We start from the raw sequence: 19908 nt of genomic DNA on the forward strand, positions 1-19908 counted from the left end.
ACTGCAGGATATCCATTAAATCGATCGTCCGTTTTAGCACGGACAGACATGGACGCGGATGATGATGAAAAAAATATGACCATAACATTATTTGGACGTCGTTGCAAGGCCAGCTTGATTATTGTGACGATCCATGATGGGTATACATTATAAATATTATATTTACCGGTGCGAGACGTGCGATTTGAGAAAGAAGATACACATATAGATTGTACAATTGTACCTACTTACCCGTAAAAATCCCCGTGCTTACACGTTTCGTGGTTGCGGATATTATAAGGTGAGGAGGATGAGGTGAACGGGTTATCCGTGGCGGCGGAGATTGTGCCAAATGATAGAAAAAAAAAACAAAATAAAAACGATCGTTTTCACAATAAGAATAAAATGATGCCTTATAATGTACACGCTCGCAAATTCTAAACGGTTATTATTATATGTACCTATTATATAGGTACGTCTTATATAGGTACTAAACAACTCGCGCAGTTATCGGTATCTATACACTTTATGTTACCTACAACTACCATAATATACCGCCTTATATCGGTACCACTACAGATCATTTCTACTGCAGTCCCTGTAATATCTGTCGGTACACTCATAGACACGTACATATATATGTATTATGTTACCGGATAACATTTTTTAGAACACGCGGTGACTTTAACGCGCGTGGCTTCAAATAAAGGTGTTTTCAAAGAGATTCTGCAGCGCGCAGTGAAGCATTACACGCGCGTAATATTGCTCAGATATCGATCGCGTACATGACATATATATTTTATATACATACCCTATATATATATACATACATGTGTGTGTATGTGACGTTTATAATAATATATAGTTTACACAATGTTATTGTAATGGAACATGTTAATGCGCGACAGTTGGGATGTCCAAGCAAAATATACTGTTTTTCTTTCCCGTGTTCACCTGCAGCAGTATAGGTAATACTAATATATTATAATTTATCAACTTATACGGACCATCTAAACGTTTCATATAATATAAACGTGCTATAAAAACAATTATCAATGACCTGAAACCAATTTTTTTTTTTTTATATATTTTGAAGTATTCTTGTATAAATATATTTAAGATTATTGTCATTCATTAATACCCAACATAATATTTTAAAATATGTCATTAATATAGTTTACTTATCATAGTTTGGATACTTAGTAGAGCGGCTGAGTGATGAATGTATTTAATTTTCTGTTTTTATGCCAAAGTTTTTCTGGAATTGTTGTTTCATAAATGTATAATCTAACCATTACGTATAATCTTAGTTGTACTTACCTATATGATGCTATGGTGAATAGGTGTGTAAATAGTTTTGTGGTTTTCTTAATTAAATAAAGATTAATTTTCTTTCTACGTTTTTTCTATTATATTTTTAGGTTTGTTGCCATATTATATTCTCATTTATAAATGTATAAGATACGATATCGAAACTTACTGATCTAATAATCTATAAACGGATGCCATACACTCAGTATACAACACACGTATATCTTATAATACTGAACAAGATATATACTGAATAAAGATACATTGGAATTTTATTATTATCGTCCTATTCGTTAGTTTAGAAACACGCTAGTCACATGTTATAACCATTGACTCGTGTCACTTCTGTCATCCACACGTCACCGATTCATTCATAAAACCTTCGCATTATTATTACCGTTAAATTATATAACATATTATATTTAATATTACATCTAAATAATATTATGTCTTTGAATATTTGAGTTTATAGCCGTCTACAGTCGTGTCGCAAAGTATCAATCTATACAAAGTACAAACGTAAATAATTGTCATGGAGAAATAAATCATGTTGTCATCGCTCGTCAGTATATTTTCAAACCGTCTATTATCGCACTACACGAGTTTAACGATTTAAACGGACAGATACAAAACATGTTTGGCATTGATAAAAGTGAAATTAGAATTTCGAGATATGAATTTTACATTTGCAAGTATCTATTAACTACTACCTTTGTAGGACTGAAAAGTCTATCATAATGCATTTCGAAAATGATACGTCCTTAGGTGGTAATGTTTTTGCTACGACACGACTGCACGAGGGGTAAAAATCATTTGAATGACACTCGTTAGTTGGTTGGAATAATATATATACCTACAAAAAACGATGAAGAAAACGGTCCTCGTCTGGTGCTTATCGAGAGAATATTAAAGCCATGCTTTTGAGTTTATAAATATTGTATTATTATAATGATATGTCCTCACAAAAATATTTGTCTATATTATAGGTACCTATACATAGCATGACAATAATATTATGTTTCGACGTATTGGAGGCGGTGTCGAATTTGTAACCTTAAATTCCAAAATAAAAATAACGAAAAATAATCATAATAATAAGATAAAAAAAAAAAAAAATCAAAAACCGGTCCTTAGACATTTCCACAGTCAATTTCGATGCGTACGCGGAGAGGTATAGAAGAAACTCTCGCATATTGTACGTTGCGGGGGAGGAGCAGGGGGATAGTATGGTACGCACACACACGCACACACACACACACACACACACACTATAATGCCACGGGTATTAGCCGCTGACGGGGCGGTGCCCAAAGTCGGAAATATTGCGTTATTACCGCGCGTTCCGTTGCCCGGGCTATGGTGCTTCGGCGGACTCGCTTATAACGCTCAGCTTGTGTGTGTGTGTGTGTGTGTGTGTGTGTGTGTGTGTGTGTGTGTGTCTGTACGCGCATTTAATACTCCGGCATTCCTATGCGCAGAGACAACGCTATACATGTATAATATCTACCTAATATGTGTATCCACATATATGCACCTCTATACCTATAAGTATACATATTATTGCCTATATGTACAAACTATTATCATACCTGTTGCACTCGTACAGAGCGTATACCAGCATATCATAACGCATCATGCTCGTGTAGTATAGGTATGTATACTGCACGCACAGCAATATTCGGTGTGTGTATTGATGTCGGCTGTCGATGATGATCGTGTACGCATGATATACAGCCATAATGTTGGTACAGTCGGCCGCCGCCGCCGCCGGTAGATACGATAGTATAATATTATTATGTACTATCAGCGGCGTGTGTGTGCAGCGCTCGCGCGTACTCGTATTGTAATAATATATATATATATATATGATACGACATACGCTCGTGGGCGGATTATTATTGTTATTATAATATCGGTGTGCGTATTATCATTATTATTATTATTATTATTATTATTATTATTATTATTGTTGTTGTTGTAATGTATTCGATCGCTGGCGCGCATCCGCGTCGATTACGATCTGCCACCGCGCCGCCGCCGCCGCCGTGGCGTTATGATTTCTCTGATGCGCGCCAACCACCGTGTAATCGGTACACCTATAATACACGCGTTGATAATATTGCGATAATAATAACACGCGTCTATAGTGTAGATATTTCTTGTTTTTCATACGTGTATATTCCACACGAAATCCAATCCAAATTTCATCGAATCGCGTCTTGAAACATCTGTGAGCGTATCTTGATACGCTCAACGCTCCGTATAACTCTCGAATTCGTCGGTGAAGAAAAAGGAGCAAATATAATATTTGGGAGCTATAATATATGTGTAGATGGTGTCAGGACGTGTGATGCGTCTTGGTTTTTTATATGTACCTATACCTCAGATCAAGGCGAGCAAATCAGCGTCGCGTACGCTTCGTTTTTGCCAACTGATTCGTCAGAGATCTGTTCACCTGTTGCGGATTGCACACATAGCGCGCGTCCGTGTATATTTTCCAACGCGATTCGATGACTATATATCCTCGAAACTTTTCTGATATCTCTCAAAACGATTTGAAATATTTTCTTCAAAATCGCACAGTAGTTTTTGAATAGGTACATATTATAGGTAAATATATTATATAAGCTATACAAACATATATTCGACTCTACTATACATATTGTATTATAACATAATTTTTTTATTCGAGGCCATTTTATATGTATGCTTCTACCTCGTCAAGTAATCCAATGGCAATCGTTTGTATACAACATTCTTTCTCAATTTCCGTCTCATTTGGATTCGAATTTCGAAAAATCCTTTCTTAGGGCATCCATATTATATGGTGGTACGAAACACGAATAGGTACCGTGAAAATTTCAAATATCTCACGCATAGCAGTTATAAGTTACGAAAGTTTAGGCTCGTGACAGTCAGTCAGTCACTCAGGATAAGTCAGTCGGTCAACAACACGCATATACGAAATATTGGGGACGCATTAAAAAAAAAAATTATCATAGAGCCACCGTATAGTTTTATTTTGTCAATTTGAGCACTAGCTGCAGGTTATATTATTAGCTTAGTATTTATTATTATTATTACAGTTATAATATAATTTACAGTTCGCTTTCGAGGAAAAAAAAGTGTTACACTATTTGTGCGAATTACGGTGCTCGGGTTGTATATATATATTATTACGTGTGGGTAGGTACCTCTAGGTAGGTACATGTCTTAATAGTTAATACAGACTTAGCTATAGGACTTACTACATAATATGTACGCACGGTGCGTACGATTTTATGTGTAATATTATTAGTACATTATACGATGTTGGCGTACATAAAAACGAAAAACATTCCACGAAAAACCATTTAAATGCGACGTTTAAATCGCGAAAATACGACTTAAAACGAGTTTTTCGTTATTTATGCTACTCGCACTGCAGTTACAACGGCGATGATGAGTGTACTATATATTCAATTTTATGTGTATGTGTGTATGTATGTGCGCGCATAGAATATTTTTCACCCAGTAATTGGTTTTAAAACAAATATTATACCGACACACGACGATGTTTATCTAGAATTTTATTTTTCTCTTCCATTTATGTACATTATTGTGTACCTACTCCTGAGATTACGCATTTGTGTATAGTATGCATATATATATACTATAATAACGTGTATATACGTTTCTGACTAACCCGCCACGTATAGCCCACATTCATATGGACTTAAGTATTTTGCGGAAAGCAGCGGACTGCACATATAGTACTTGGCTGCTATGTAGGACAATTTTATACATACACGGGAGAAATTCGCTAAGGATCTTCTGCAAATGACATATACGGTACTTGTGCTGTACGTCCGACTTACCTGTAGTTTCTATACGTACGTTTATTATTTCCCGAGTTTACCATCAATTCGGTATTCGAACGAAATGCCTATTAAATAGGGGTTGCAGAAAAATTGTATAATAATATATTTAATCAATACCTGTGTACCTAATTTTCTCCCGCGGTCACTGTCGATATTATGCTAGTCGACATGATGTATTTTTCCTCGCCATATCAATACACGTACCTACCTATCGTGGTATAATAGGTGTAGGACATATTATGATAACGTGTCGACGTATTCAATATTGTAAGAAGATAATATTATAACGTGTCAGGTTCTCAATACGGTAAACGGAAATTTTATAATGTAGAAGTAAATACAATTTGAAACCATCGTCTCGTCAGAAATATCATCATGGTTCAACTAATAATATATATATGTATACAGTTTATTATATAGATACGACCACGTTACACCTAAATAAGGGGGGAAATGTTTTTTAGTGCATCATAAAATTTCTATCGTTTCTCTTTTAAACATTTTACATAGTAGGTAGGTTATAGTTACGTTTGTAAGACTTGTAATAATCACACATCCCGTCCGCCGGCATAAGTCAGTGATGGGTACGTCGTCAAATAGTCGAAACCCAACGAATCGACATTCCGTATGGGTACCTATATGAATATCATACTATATTTTTCAAAAATCCAATTATTTTCAATAACATTGTAGGTAGTAGGCACTCACTTGGATGGTGTTGCGTATTTCCGTTCCCGATTGTATGAAAATAATGTCGTCGTTTTCAGCATACCTACGCTGCAATTGTGCACTCTGATTCGAATATTCTATCGTCGTGCTGCAATTATATAGGTACTTCAATACAATACGCTATAAAATAAGATTGCAATAATAATATTATAACAATACATTATAATGTTATATATATTACTATGATATTATGGTACCTCACGCACCTGTATAGGTACACCGCATCTATAATATATCATGTTGTATTAGACGTTTTGCTCGCTCGTGCCACACCGAAAATGCACAAATTCACTAAACTGCACTCACCGTCGCGACGATGATGGTCGTTGCGTTAGTCTCTCAAAGTGTATAATATTATTATGATTGATGGACAGTTATAAAACATAGTCAGCGTAGGGCGGCGAGGGGGGCAAAGGGATCTATAGACGGTGGGCGCGCGCCGAACTAGTTATATAAAATAATTCGTCGTGTGTATGTTTTTTTTTTTTTTGGAGGCTGTATACATATACCTATATATATATATATATATTTATAATTATTAGTAGTTAGTGCCCATACAGTTATATATTATACACATACACACACACACACACACACACACACACACACATACATACGACGACGACGTGTACGCATAATATTATGGTCACGCGGCGCACACCGTTTTCCGGGTCGGAGGTCGATCGACGTTCGTCCGGCGTTAATGGCCACCGCATATACCCAATAATAATAATAATAATAATAATAATAATAATAATAATAATAATAATAAAAATAATAATAAGAACATAAAAGGAGTGAGAGGTGGCACCCTGCGGGAGGTGACCCGGGCGGGGGCCGGCGATTTACATTTAAATTGCTCGGGCGACGCACGCGTTCGGTAAACCCGAGGTGGATGTATGTTATGCTCGCGTACATAGGTCTATATCCGCAGTATGACGTACCAATACGATTTTTTTTCCGTGAAAATTAATACTATTACATAAACCATCGACGGCGGCAGGCACCGTTGGTCGTCGTTGATTACAATATTATTATTATTATTATTATTATTATATTTGTCTTATCGCTCTTGCTCGTTTTCTTTTTTTCCATTTTTTTTTTTTTTTTTTTATAATCGATTCTCGGCCTCGTTTTATAATTAAACAAATTGGTCGCATATCGTACGTATAATATACCCGTGTACGTAAAACCTGCCTACAATACGCGTTATGTTGTGATTTGTAACGAGCGCGCCAACATATACTTTATAATAATATTATTATAATATACCCATTACAGCGTTATTATAATGCCTGTCGGAAATATATTGAGTTACCGGTTCGAAATCTGCTCCGTATTATTATACGCATAATACGTATTTTTCATTAATATATATCATATTATTATATATTAAAATAATGTGCACGTACAATACACACCACGGCATTAAAATATACGCCACGACCATTATGGCACGGTGTTAATGCACGCGCGCGCATCCTGCCAGCCGACAATAAATTAATAGAAACGACGCGCGCACTAATTAATTAACAGATGAATAAGGAGGCGTGTCTCGTGCATAATAATAATAATAATATAATAATACGAACAGCGCGCATTATTTATGATTGGAATTGAAAAAAATAGCATCCATAATGGAGTAATGGAAAAAAAGTTCCGGCAAGGAAATATCTCGGTATGTTCGCAGGGGACGATAGTGTTTTGCGACGCGTTATTATTATAATAATTAGCAAGTAAAAACAATAGCACATTATCGCTATAAACAAAATAGGCACGGGTAAAATTATACACGGATATAACATGATTATATATTATTATAGAGGGATAATACATATTATAACAGGCGCATGATTATCATATTATTTTATTTATACTATATAGGTACGCGGAGAAGCGTGCACCTCTTAGATTTTGAAGGGGTTGAGGGTGTGTGAACAATGAATAATAATATTATTTAGTGTTCGGGTAACTGGTATTTTAGTATTTACAAAGTGTGACAGTTACATGCCTTTATCGGGTTAAGGATGGGTGGAGCATTATAATGAGTACTGGCTTCTGAAAAATAAAATCGTTATTTTTTTTTTGAATTTATTAATATCATAATAATATGGGTAATATACGGGAACGCGTTTCCCGAAGTGATGCTAGCGGTTTGTCGCCATAGTGTCAGGGGGCTTAACATGGCCGTAACTGTCAAAGTCAATATTATATTCTAGTAGTGATGTAATAAGTCACATATTATAACAATAGGTATATATGGTTAATGGGCTTTTATAGCATTTATATATACGTACATCTGCGCTTAATACTTTTAATACTTAAAAATCTGATGTTATTTTTATATGGTGTCGTTTGGTCTGTACAGCGGTAATACGGGATAGCAACGTCAGTATTTTTCGTGGCATTATAATATATAATAGAACTATAATAGGGGCCAGAAGAGAGTTCAGCGAAGCTGTATACCTAAGCAACGCAAGTGAATAATACAGGAGCTGTAAATGCAATGTAAGCTGCAGCATACGAATACAAAATGATGTGATATCGCATTGTACCTAATAATAATACAATATAACTGCACGGACGCCATTCCGTCACGCTACGACGGTCCCGCGATGCAAGTGTGGGTAATGTCGCCGTAACGCGCTACCTATATAACAAATATAGGTATATACCTACGTATATGTACACGATATAAATATATACGTTTCTGTTCACATCATATAATATTATTATCGTGCCGTGAACCGGAAAAATAAAATGGTGGTCGCACCTCCAAAATCCTCCATTCGCAGGCATGCGCGCTTTTATAATTTTATAATACTCGGCGAGTAAAATACAATAGGCCATCATATATACAGGTATATATGAGATGTGGTTAGTGGTTACACATAACATACGACGCATGTGTCATCGATATTGTGATACGATTGTGGAGTATTCGATGGTGGGGTGGTGTTTTTGGAAAATGGCCGTCTTCGACAGCTGCAGATAATAGTATGATTGTTTGCAGGTGTTATACCGCGTGTCTACCCTTAACTCGCCTTATCATTAACCGCATCGACTGTTGTAGGTACACCCTTATTTCTATAATGTACGCGATAATGTAAATGACATTTAAAAAAAAAAAATGCTCTATGCCAACGAATTGGAGAAACGAGTTACGGACCGTAACTTACGGTAATATATTATATCTACAGTCAAACCTAATACCTAACGGACACCTCCGAATTCGCGGACAACATTTCCGTGACCGCGAGTGTGTTTGATATTCAGAGGTTTCACTATACAATATACATATTTATATAGTGTATAATATGCTGTATACCTATGTACCTATATCATATAATACTTTATAATAAGTCTAGATATTGAATAAGAGGTAACGAAGAAGCTGATCTAAAAGCAAAAGAAACAACAGGTACTTCCGCTTTTGAAGTATGTCCCCTCATATCTGACAGAGACTTGTTAAACTCAACCAAATTGAAGGACATGGATGAATGGCAAAACCTCTGGGCAAAATGTGACAACAATAAGCTAAGAGAAATTAAACACTCTACACTACCATGGCCCAAACCATTTGAAATGTCTAGAAGGGACGAGGTAATTCTTGTCCGCTTACGAATAGGCCACACTCGCATGACGCACGGATATCTCATGGCCAAAGAAGACCCTCCATCATGCCCGACGTGCGGAACAATCATCACCGTCAAACATATACTTACCGAATGTCGAAAGTTCATTGAAAGGCGCATTGAGCTAAAACTTCCTGAGACACTATACGAGATACTAGCACCCACTCCTGAGACGACCAAAAGACTTTTCAATTTCGTCAATTCAACAGAACTGCGTCAACTGATTTAAATTTTTGTAATATAGTTAAAATAAATTTGTAAATATATAGATAACGAGTAGAAAATTAAGATAGTATGTAAGAAATTAATATAAATGTAAATATGTGACGCCGGCTAATAACCTCGCAGTTGATGCCTTAAACAATTAATAATAATAAGTCTAGATATTATTTTACATATTTTATAATATTCTCTATAACGCTCTATTTCTCGACCAATCGATGTTAAGAGCGTCAGTGCTGGTTTTCCAATTTTCTGCAATTCTATAATGCCTGAAAACCATATTTCATATTTCAGTTTCTTAGCTATAATAGTTGTCTACAAATTTACTGCCCAGTACCTCTTATGGGTGGAGGAGAGGTGGGGATAAGTGTATTAAATCATCAAAAAATTAATTCACGTCTCACTGGTAAGTCAATTATTTATTGATTTTTATTTTATCTCAAAGAAAAAAAAAATTTTCAGGTCACATCAAAGGTTAGGAAAATATAATTAAAAAATAACAATTACTGTGCATTATTCGAATGCATATTTTAGATTCTTTGGTTACAATTTTGAAAATCGTGGTGCTGTTCGACCTGCAGCAAAATGTTATCTTTTTAAAAAAAAAAATTTAACAAAATCCGACTTTTTTACTGGGCATGAGAGTTTTTTCTATACTAAAAATAAGGTGCCGGCTCCAACGCTTTAAAAGAAATATTTTTCCGTTTCATTAAAAGACGCATAGGTATTTTTATTCATTCCAACACGACTAGACATTTTTCACAATTTTTAAGATGGTTATTTTTTTTTTAATTCTTAGATCCAGCTGAATATTATTGTTATACTATTATATCATACTATTTTCTGCAGCAAAATATAATGTGCAATTAACTCAGTAATCGTGTCGTCCCGTTGCGACCTGGGCGAGCGATAATTATTTGCGCAATTGCGCGTATGGCTTCTTCCGCATTCCCAACGCGACCGACTCTGATACGTACACACACGCCGCATGGTATACCGCGGTATCCAATGGTAAATACCATGACTGCGCAACAATAGGACGACAATCGCAATAGGTCCGGCGAGCCTATATCGTCAGTGGTGCAGTATATAATATTGCAGCTGCATCTCAGCTCGGCGGTCCTAGGTCCCCGACAAATTCGTAATTTTTCACGACGTCGCTATTTATTAAACGTCTCCTCTTGTAGGTACACCGAACTGCAGCACCGCGAGTGCATAAGTTGCTGCAGCATTGTGCAGCGCCGTGCATATAAGTATATATATGTTATAATAATAATACAATGTTGTACGGTCGTGTATATACCCACTTATATATATAAATATATACATACATTATACAATATACATATATATATATACATATATATATATATATATATATATACATATACATATTATTATATTATACGACTATAATAATATAACGGCCTTATTGTTCGCGCGCGCGGGTGAAAGCGCGACGGACGATAAATTCGCAATAGCTGCAGCACAAATACAATATAGGCGCGCAAACTTTCTACGCCTCCGATTTGCGATTTATAGGTAAAATATACATCGCGACGATGTAAATATACATGTATATATATATATATACGCACTATACCGCCACCGAGGCCAGATTTATAGACTTATTCTGTTTGGGTGCCCCGCGAGTAGAAATCGCACGGTTTTCGCACGCGATGTTGCTGCAGTGATTTAAAGCGTACCTGTATGACGTATATATATTATATATATATATATATATACATTTTCCAGACTTTTGAACTCCATTTGACGACGACAGCTGCGCGAGTACCTATATATACCTATACCGGGGTTTATAGCAGTGCGGTATTATACCTATTATAACTATTTCCGCAACCGTATTATAATAATATACTGCTGTTTGTTGTACCAGGTATAAAGGCATTAGGTCCTAATATGTGCGAGTATATTATAATACTTTACGCCGTAATAAGTTTACGGTGTGCGCGCGTATACGTCTACATAATTTATTGATTGGTATTATCGACCATTATATGAATCTGTCACGTCACGCAAAACGATTTAGTTTCTTTTCGGTTGGAATAATATATGTATAAAATCCACATACACGCATAGGCGAAACTAGAACATTTTACTTGGGCAGGCAAAATGACAAATATAAAAAAAATACATAACTACATGCAAAATAAGCCTTTTATTTCAATTCAAAATTGTATTAAGTCAGTATTGGGTCAGGTGTTTGACTCGTGCATATACATTTTTGTAATAATTATGTTATTGAGAGTTCACGACGATTTATAAGAGTTTATTATATTATATGTATACAGTGTGCAAAAACTGGGTGTACAGAAAATGTGAGGTTGTTGCAGATGCTCAAAATATTAAAGTTATAAAATCACAAAATCTTACAAAAGTCATAGGAATTCAAAAATTGACAAAGGACCGCAGACGTAGACTGATGCTCCCCTGCAACCTATGGGAAATACAAGCACCTAACCTAGGGATAACAAAGATCCTTCTTCAATTACTCAAAGAGACTGGTCCAAAAAACATGACAAATACACATGAATTAATCGCATATATATAACTAAATTAAATTAGCCTTTCTTACGTATCATACTTAAAATATTTAGTATACATCTGTAAAATCCAATGTATTTCAGGACCGCCAACAACCTTAGCAGCAGTTTAGGTAGGTATATTATGTGCATGTAAATTCAAAAAAAAATGTAAAAATGTGTACATAAGGTATTACACTAAGTAATATATGTAACTGGGACCTGAGTTATAGAGTGTACCCTGTTATCGTTGACACAAATTAATAATATTGTATATATTATATTCTTTTTACATAATGTGACAATTATGTTATTATAACTATGCGATACCTATATGTATGGTATATGACATATATGGAATGATTTCGCTTAAAATACCACGACGAATTAGAGTCATCGTCTCGACGCGACGGCTTCTTTTTCCTGCGCGTCTTCATTTTACGCCCGCGCCTCGCTGGATGCATATTATAATATAATAATACTAGTCATATTATGTAATATACTCGTAGCATGTATATTATAAGCGTGTTACCGGTATATAACGATATTAACGACTTGAAACGTGTGAACCGATTCGAGCCGATGATATTGTTATTATTATTATTATTATTATTATTGCATGACGAAGACGCGGGTAGAATATTATATTATATTATAGGACGTACGCCGGAAAATTAATTCTGTTAGGCTCGGCCGCTCAGTAATGATATGTTCTATGTATACGTGGACGAGCATTATATAATATAATATAAATTATTATTAACTGTGCTGGATACAGGACGAGGTAAATGGTAAAACGAGCGCGACTCCGGCGTTTACCTGCAGCTATATATACGTATAATAATTGCTATAGGTACACCGATCGTCCTTATTCTGCCCATCGCAACCGTACTCTGGGCCAAATGCCTTCCGGGGACTTATTGCGCGATAATTGTTGGAGAAGTGGTGTTTTATATCATATCCGTTGTGCAAACAAACGTGTACAAAATACACGCGTATAGGTACGCTCGGGATTGGACCGGCGCCGCGCGGAATGAAGCATAAAACACAGACGTATACGATATTATAATTCATACCCGTTACACGCGTGTATTATAAGACATTAATAACGTCGCACGTCATATTATATACGCCATAATATAATAATATAATAAGTTTAATCGTTTACGATTTCGCAAGTGTCGGATCAGTACACATTATTATTGACAGAACGTCCAGAACGCAGAATGTGACTATCGAGAGACTTTAACGCCGTCGCGTGCATGTAGTTGTAAATAAAATTGAATATACCTGGTACCTACCTATAGCCAGTATAAGAACGCCATATTTTAAAATGTGAAATACAAGTCCTGTTTAAAAAAAAGTTTTTATAGCGCGATTATATAGGTACCTGTACAGGTATAACATCACTGTTTTTATATAAAATAATATATAATATTTATAACAATATTTAAAAAATAAATTATTTCGTTGAAATGTCATTAGTACCTATTTTTAATTTTAGGTTAGTATTAAATTCATCTAACAAATATTATTATTTTAATAATATTATTGCTATACAAATATTTGGGTAATACACATATACATAAATGATTATTACGATTTGAATTCTTGTTTATTAAAATATGTGGACGTCACGCACTAAGTACATACACGTGAAAATTCCAACTTTTAACTAATTATTAATCAACATGTTTCGCTGTTTTGTAATAAAATATATTCACATGTATATCATCATTATTTTTTGCATATGAATAAAAAAAATACATTCAATTTATATTATTTGGCAAATATAAGTTAAAATCGATACAATTTATCGCAAATTAAACTATAATATTATAAAATATGTTAAATACTAACAGGTTAGGAGATTTTTGTGTTTTTGATTTTTTTTTACGAGTTGTTGTAATATAGTTACACCGACTACACCATAATAATACATATATATATATACCTATACCTAAATGTAATTTATAATAATACTTGTCTTGTACCTCCGTCCGACTTGTTACGAAATATCGTGCAGCGATTTCAATGCAACATCAACGTATTATTAAAATGTGAACTGTGACTTTGCGTATGGAAGAGTTGGCTGCTATGCAGTAAAATTGTTGTTGTGGGTAGTAAAATTTACGAGAGTATAATATTGTATACTTGAATGAAAAGTATAATAAAATTAACATCAAATTGGTGTATGGTGTATCTATTTACAATCATATTGTTTCAAGTCGTGATCGAATTATTATTAAATAGGTGTGGGTGGTGTATATATAGCTAAAGGCATACGTAAAGTGTATATACTTATACTGCAGTTTATAATATATAAGCTCTAAATAATTGACGATTGACTCCGGTGTGTGGTCTATATTTGTACAACCAGGAAGTACCTATATATATATATATAATATTGTCGTGTTAGATGATTGTGACTAATATAGATTATTGGTATAATATATTATATAATAATATTATTAACATCTATGACATGATGTGCTACCAATCCAATAATAGTGTTATATGTTGACTGATCTGAAATTGCTTTATCTGCAAACAAATTAGTATGTTGTGTAATAGTTTGATTAAACCGAAACATTCGTTAATAAAAAAAAATAATAATAATAATATTACTACATCTCTTCTGAAAGTAAAAACTATAATAAGCCAGTTACGGTAGATACTGGATTTGATAGTGATGTATTATATTATAATAACATATCATTATGTGCGTTTGGTATTTTGAGCGTGCAAAATTAAATTTAAAACTATTAGTCATCTATACGAATCGTTTTGGATTAATTAATTAAAAGCTATGGTCGTTCATCGGAACGATCGTAGAAATTAAGAACGTTCATAATCGATTTCATCTGTGGTACATATAGGTACACCAAATAATCTGATATCGCGGGCTAGTCTTCATATTATTATAATAACGACTGTTGTATATTATTATGTAGCTTCGAAATGAACGTATGCCCATCCGAATGGCGGTCTCTCGGCAGGGTACCCCCCCCCCCGCAGCTCAAAATAATATTTTGTGTGTGTAGTACTGTATTAGTGTAATAGTGTAATGTGTATACATTGAGATTATATGGCGGTGACACAACAAGTCAAATATTCAAATGTATAGTACTGTAGTAGTAGGTATATGTAGGTATATACTCATGTACGGGTTCGGGTGGCAGTATTGTGCTAAACAGTTCCCACCCGTTCCCAGTTTCAAAAGGGGAAAAAAAGGTATATACTCATGTACCTATATGTCATCAAACATTTTGAATTTCGAAAAGTTTTTGTTAGTCGTTTATTTTTAAGCCTCTTACAGTTATTTTTAAGACTATTGGTAAAATATGCATTTGGTTCATTAAAAATATTATGCATAGATATGCAACTAAAAACAAAAATATGACAATTTAGTACCATGACTGCGAGGTCACAAATATTCAAATAATTATGCTTTTACGACGGTCTTAAAAACTGTATTAATGAATTCCCAAGAACTTTAACGCTGACATGTCGACATGACGTCAACGGCGACGGCGGCTATCGGTAGGTTTATCATTGCACCACCCGCTCGCCATCACGTACCCCCACTTCACCTTGTCTTGTCTGATGCCTTTTTTTTATATTATTTATATTGTTTTCTTACAATTCCTTGCTTTGCAACTATACTGTGTTTTTTTCATTTTTCGGCTTACAACCATTCAAAATTTTAATTTACTTTCATAGAGTACTTTACTCTCATAATATGTTATTTAAACATACGATTATTGTACATTTTTCAATAATAAAAAATTTTGTTTAGAATATTGAATCATGAAAAATGTTAATCAACAATATTGTTCTATTGCGTACCAAATCTCAATAAAATATATTGAAGATTTTGGCTACATGGAAGTATAAGTAAAACGAAATACCAGACACAAAAATCAATACATTAATTGCTCGACATGGAATCTTATATAATAATACTAATAACTACTGTTTGTGTTTTTGTCGTATGAACACCTCATATACGTAAAAGTGTAGGTACTGAGTATAGCTACTAGAGTCTGGAGAGTGACGATCAAATCTGCACACGCTGTCAATTGATGAATAGTATATAATACAATTTACATTTAAATGAATAAAGAAATTGAAATTAAAAATACTTATGTACCTATGCTGTAATAACCTTTGTTGAAGCAGTTGATTATTAAAAAAAATGTCTGTAACAGCTCAAAACGAGTCAAAATATTTTGAGTAGTATAGGAAATATGGAAAATCACAAAATAAACATACCTACTATATTGCAAAATTTCAAGATTCTGCTGTTATTAGTTTTAAAATTATAACTAAATAAGAAAATCGGTCCATAAGAAATCGAGAAAATGTGAATAAATAATAAATAATCCAACTTCGTAAAAATCTGAACTTCAAAAACTCATGAAGGTTTAATTTAACTTTCGGGGAGGTGGACATTTTTTTTTTTTTTAGATAAAATAAGACAAACTTTAGAGGAATCATATAATATATAGCTATACCCAATAATAGTGTGGTAATCTAGGCTCTCACAATATACTGTATTAAATGCGTTATAGTGATACATAATATGTATAGGTACACACGTCGAGACGTATTCGTAGATATATTCGTGTATAATGCACGCACAAACCTACATAATATTATACCGAACCGCTACAGTCTCGGAGTAGGTATAAATAATATATTTTTTTTTTTTTTTGTCTATCTGTTGGCGGTCGTCGGAAGTCCGTTATACCCGATGATATTGTTCCGACGAGCCGCACCTTTTCACACCCGGAAGACGCGCGTGCGAAACCGAAACGAGCAGCTTCCGCGGCAGCAGTAGCAACAGGCTGCCGAGTCGTGTCCCGCCGTCGCGCTAACGAGAAACCCGACAAAATATTATTATATTTCCCAGGACAGAAGTGCGCCATTATACCGTGTGTGTATAATATATATCGTACCCATAATATGCATAAAATAATATACGTAATCCGTCCGCGCTCGTATGTGCATATACGAATATACGCGACGGGGGTCGTGCCCGCGATCGGATCAACGATTATAATGACGCTCGCGATGTATGATCTATGATCGTGCATAACATTGCAGGTATCCGGTATATACCATATATTATATCAGGTGCGCGTGTGCATATTATTCGTGGTATATATTATATTATTATAATCGTTTCGACCGATTTGGGAGAGGGTCGTGGAAAATGTGCCTGCAAGCGACCATCATAATATTATATTGGAACACATGAAAATAATATTGTGGCAGAGCTTAAGCGCTTGATCTATGTGTGCATACATCTATATGCACAGCAGCAGGCACGTCAAACTAAAAGTGTATTAACTGGGCAAAATAAATTGCAGAGTTGCGGGCCGCACATCAAAATGTATAATATTGAAAAAAAACATTTATACGAATTTTTTTTTGGTTCATTATAGTTGCAGTGCTGTACGATTCTTCTTCAAATAGAGTTTTAGTGACCCAAAAGGAAATTTGTATACAGTTATTTTTTATTAATTATTTTTTTCAATTGTTCGTTAATACACAAATGAGCAGAGGGCTGCTTGTTCGACATGACTGCAGATGTACCGTGCGATTGTATACATAATATGCTCCCCACTCTTTTATTCCTTGAATATAATTATAAATTTTATTCACATTCTGATACTTTAAACTTTTTAAAATGTTTTCTGTCGCCTTAATTAACTCAATTCAAATGTTCACTAACAATATGCCCAGACTTGACCATCATATCGACTGCGAATAATATAACATTGTTGCGACGTCAAAGCGTATTACATTATATTATACGTCTTTGTATATTATGTATTAAAATGTGTAATAATAATACGTATATTATAATACTATATAGGTAGGTATGCGTATACGTTCGAATAATACAAAGACCGATCTTTTACGAAATATTATGCTGACGAGCTGTATTATAAGTATCCTATATTATAATAATATGTATACGGCCTCCGTCCGGGTCTTGAACTTTTCTCGAGCGCATTCGGAATATTGAAATAATATTTTAATTATTGTTTGTATCTCGGCTTTGGTCGTGTGCCGTTGCGGCGTTTCTTTATTTTCGTGTATTTCTCGTCCGAATCCGCGACGAAGCGTCTCCCCCCCCCCTCCCTCAATATTCGAATAATATGCAAGTCGCGCGTAATCTGTGACGAATCCGTATAATATCGTAATCGACCGTGAAATAATGTAAAACATTTAGGTATGCTTGATCAAAGCGATTTCTTTCCATTTTTAGAACTTTCTTCGCCGCGGCCCGTAATCCGTATTGGTAGGTAGGTAGGTAGGTAGGTATATCATCATTTAATATTCGTTAAATAATGTAAAATACCAAGCCCATAATACGGTCGGTTATGCCTATCGGCTATCTGTTTAACATATTATAAATATTATGTCACCTGATCGAATAATATTACGATGTTTTTAATATTGATTACCACTACGTTGTATAGTTGCAGCCACTTACGATAGGTACTTACACATTGTATAGTGAATTTTAAAATAGTATAGAATCTCGTCGGCTTTCCGAGAATCGACGATTCCGTATTATAATATAAATATTATTACCCCGCAATGTTTATTATTAATTTTTTAATAAAAATATCGGACTACAGGAAAGACATTATGTTTTATAATTTTATTTTTTTATTTTTATGCGAAGCGGATATTATGTTAGTAACACTTTAGAGTTTATTACGTCATGGTAAATTATCTGTTGTAAAGTTATATACAGACGTACGTATATTACACTAGTAGAAATAATAAATCATCAAGCACATACCAATTATGACAATTATTGGTTTATACCGTGGCTGTATAGAATAAAAATTGCTGTGCACATAGCGAGAATGAGAAAAAAAATATTAACCAACTTTGAAGTACCGACGTGAATTTATCGAGGTGACTGAAAATACATGCATAATAATAATAGTATAACCTCTGTTCAAATTACATTCAAATTTGTTTTAATATCAGCTGGCACCTTTATACAGAACCTATGGGCTATAATACCTATATATATATACAATAGGTACATGTTTATGTGCGACATATTTGTATATGACGTGTGTGTTATGTGTATATGGATTTGTTTAAAGTTTTTTTTAAAAAAATTTTTTGCCATACGATGATGCAACAAATAATATGTTCTATGTTTGAAGAGTACTCAAACGCTTCATCTATTCTAATCATTGATGGAATTTTCCACACTTGACCCTCTACAAATACGTTTCTGAAGATTCAAATCGTTACGTAAGCTAAAAATATTCGAATCCCGATTATATTTGTATACTACAAATACACCTCATCCGATAATAGTAATATATGTATATAAACGGTACTCGTCTATAATAGGCGATGAATGCGAAGCGAAGCGGATAAAAAAATATTGTACACTAATGCAATTTAAGTTGGTGCAATTTGTAATGATTCATTATTCATTCAATATATTATATTATAATAATACTGCTGAATCATAATTACGAACGATTTATATTGTCACATCGAACTAAGTCTTACACTCCTTAGTTCTCGCGGCCGAAAACGTTATCGACATTATCGTATCTGTGCATAAATTATGCATATATA

The 19908-nt window shown here is 34.3% G+C and overlaps 1 protein-coding gene across 1 annotated transcript in view; it reads left to right on the forward strand.

The window, feature by feature from the left end:
- The window catches only part of LOC111037960 (neuronal PAS domain-containing protein 4A-like), a 136921-nt gene that overhangs the window by 44564 nt on the left and 72449 nt on the right, over nucleotides 1-19908 (forward strand). The gene's annotated exons all lie outside the window — the stretch shown is intronic.

This window comes from Myzus persicae, unplaced genomic scaffold (assembly GCF_001856785.1).
Source record: "Myzus persicae strain clone G006 unplaced genomic scaffold, MPER_G0061.0, whole genome shotgun sequence".
In the NCBI taxonomy this organism is placed as follows: domain Eukaryota; kingdom Metazoa; phylum Arthropoda; class Insecta; order Hemiptera; family Aphididae; genus Myzus; species Myzus persicae.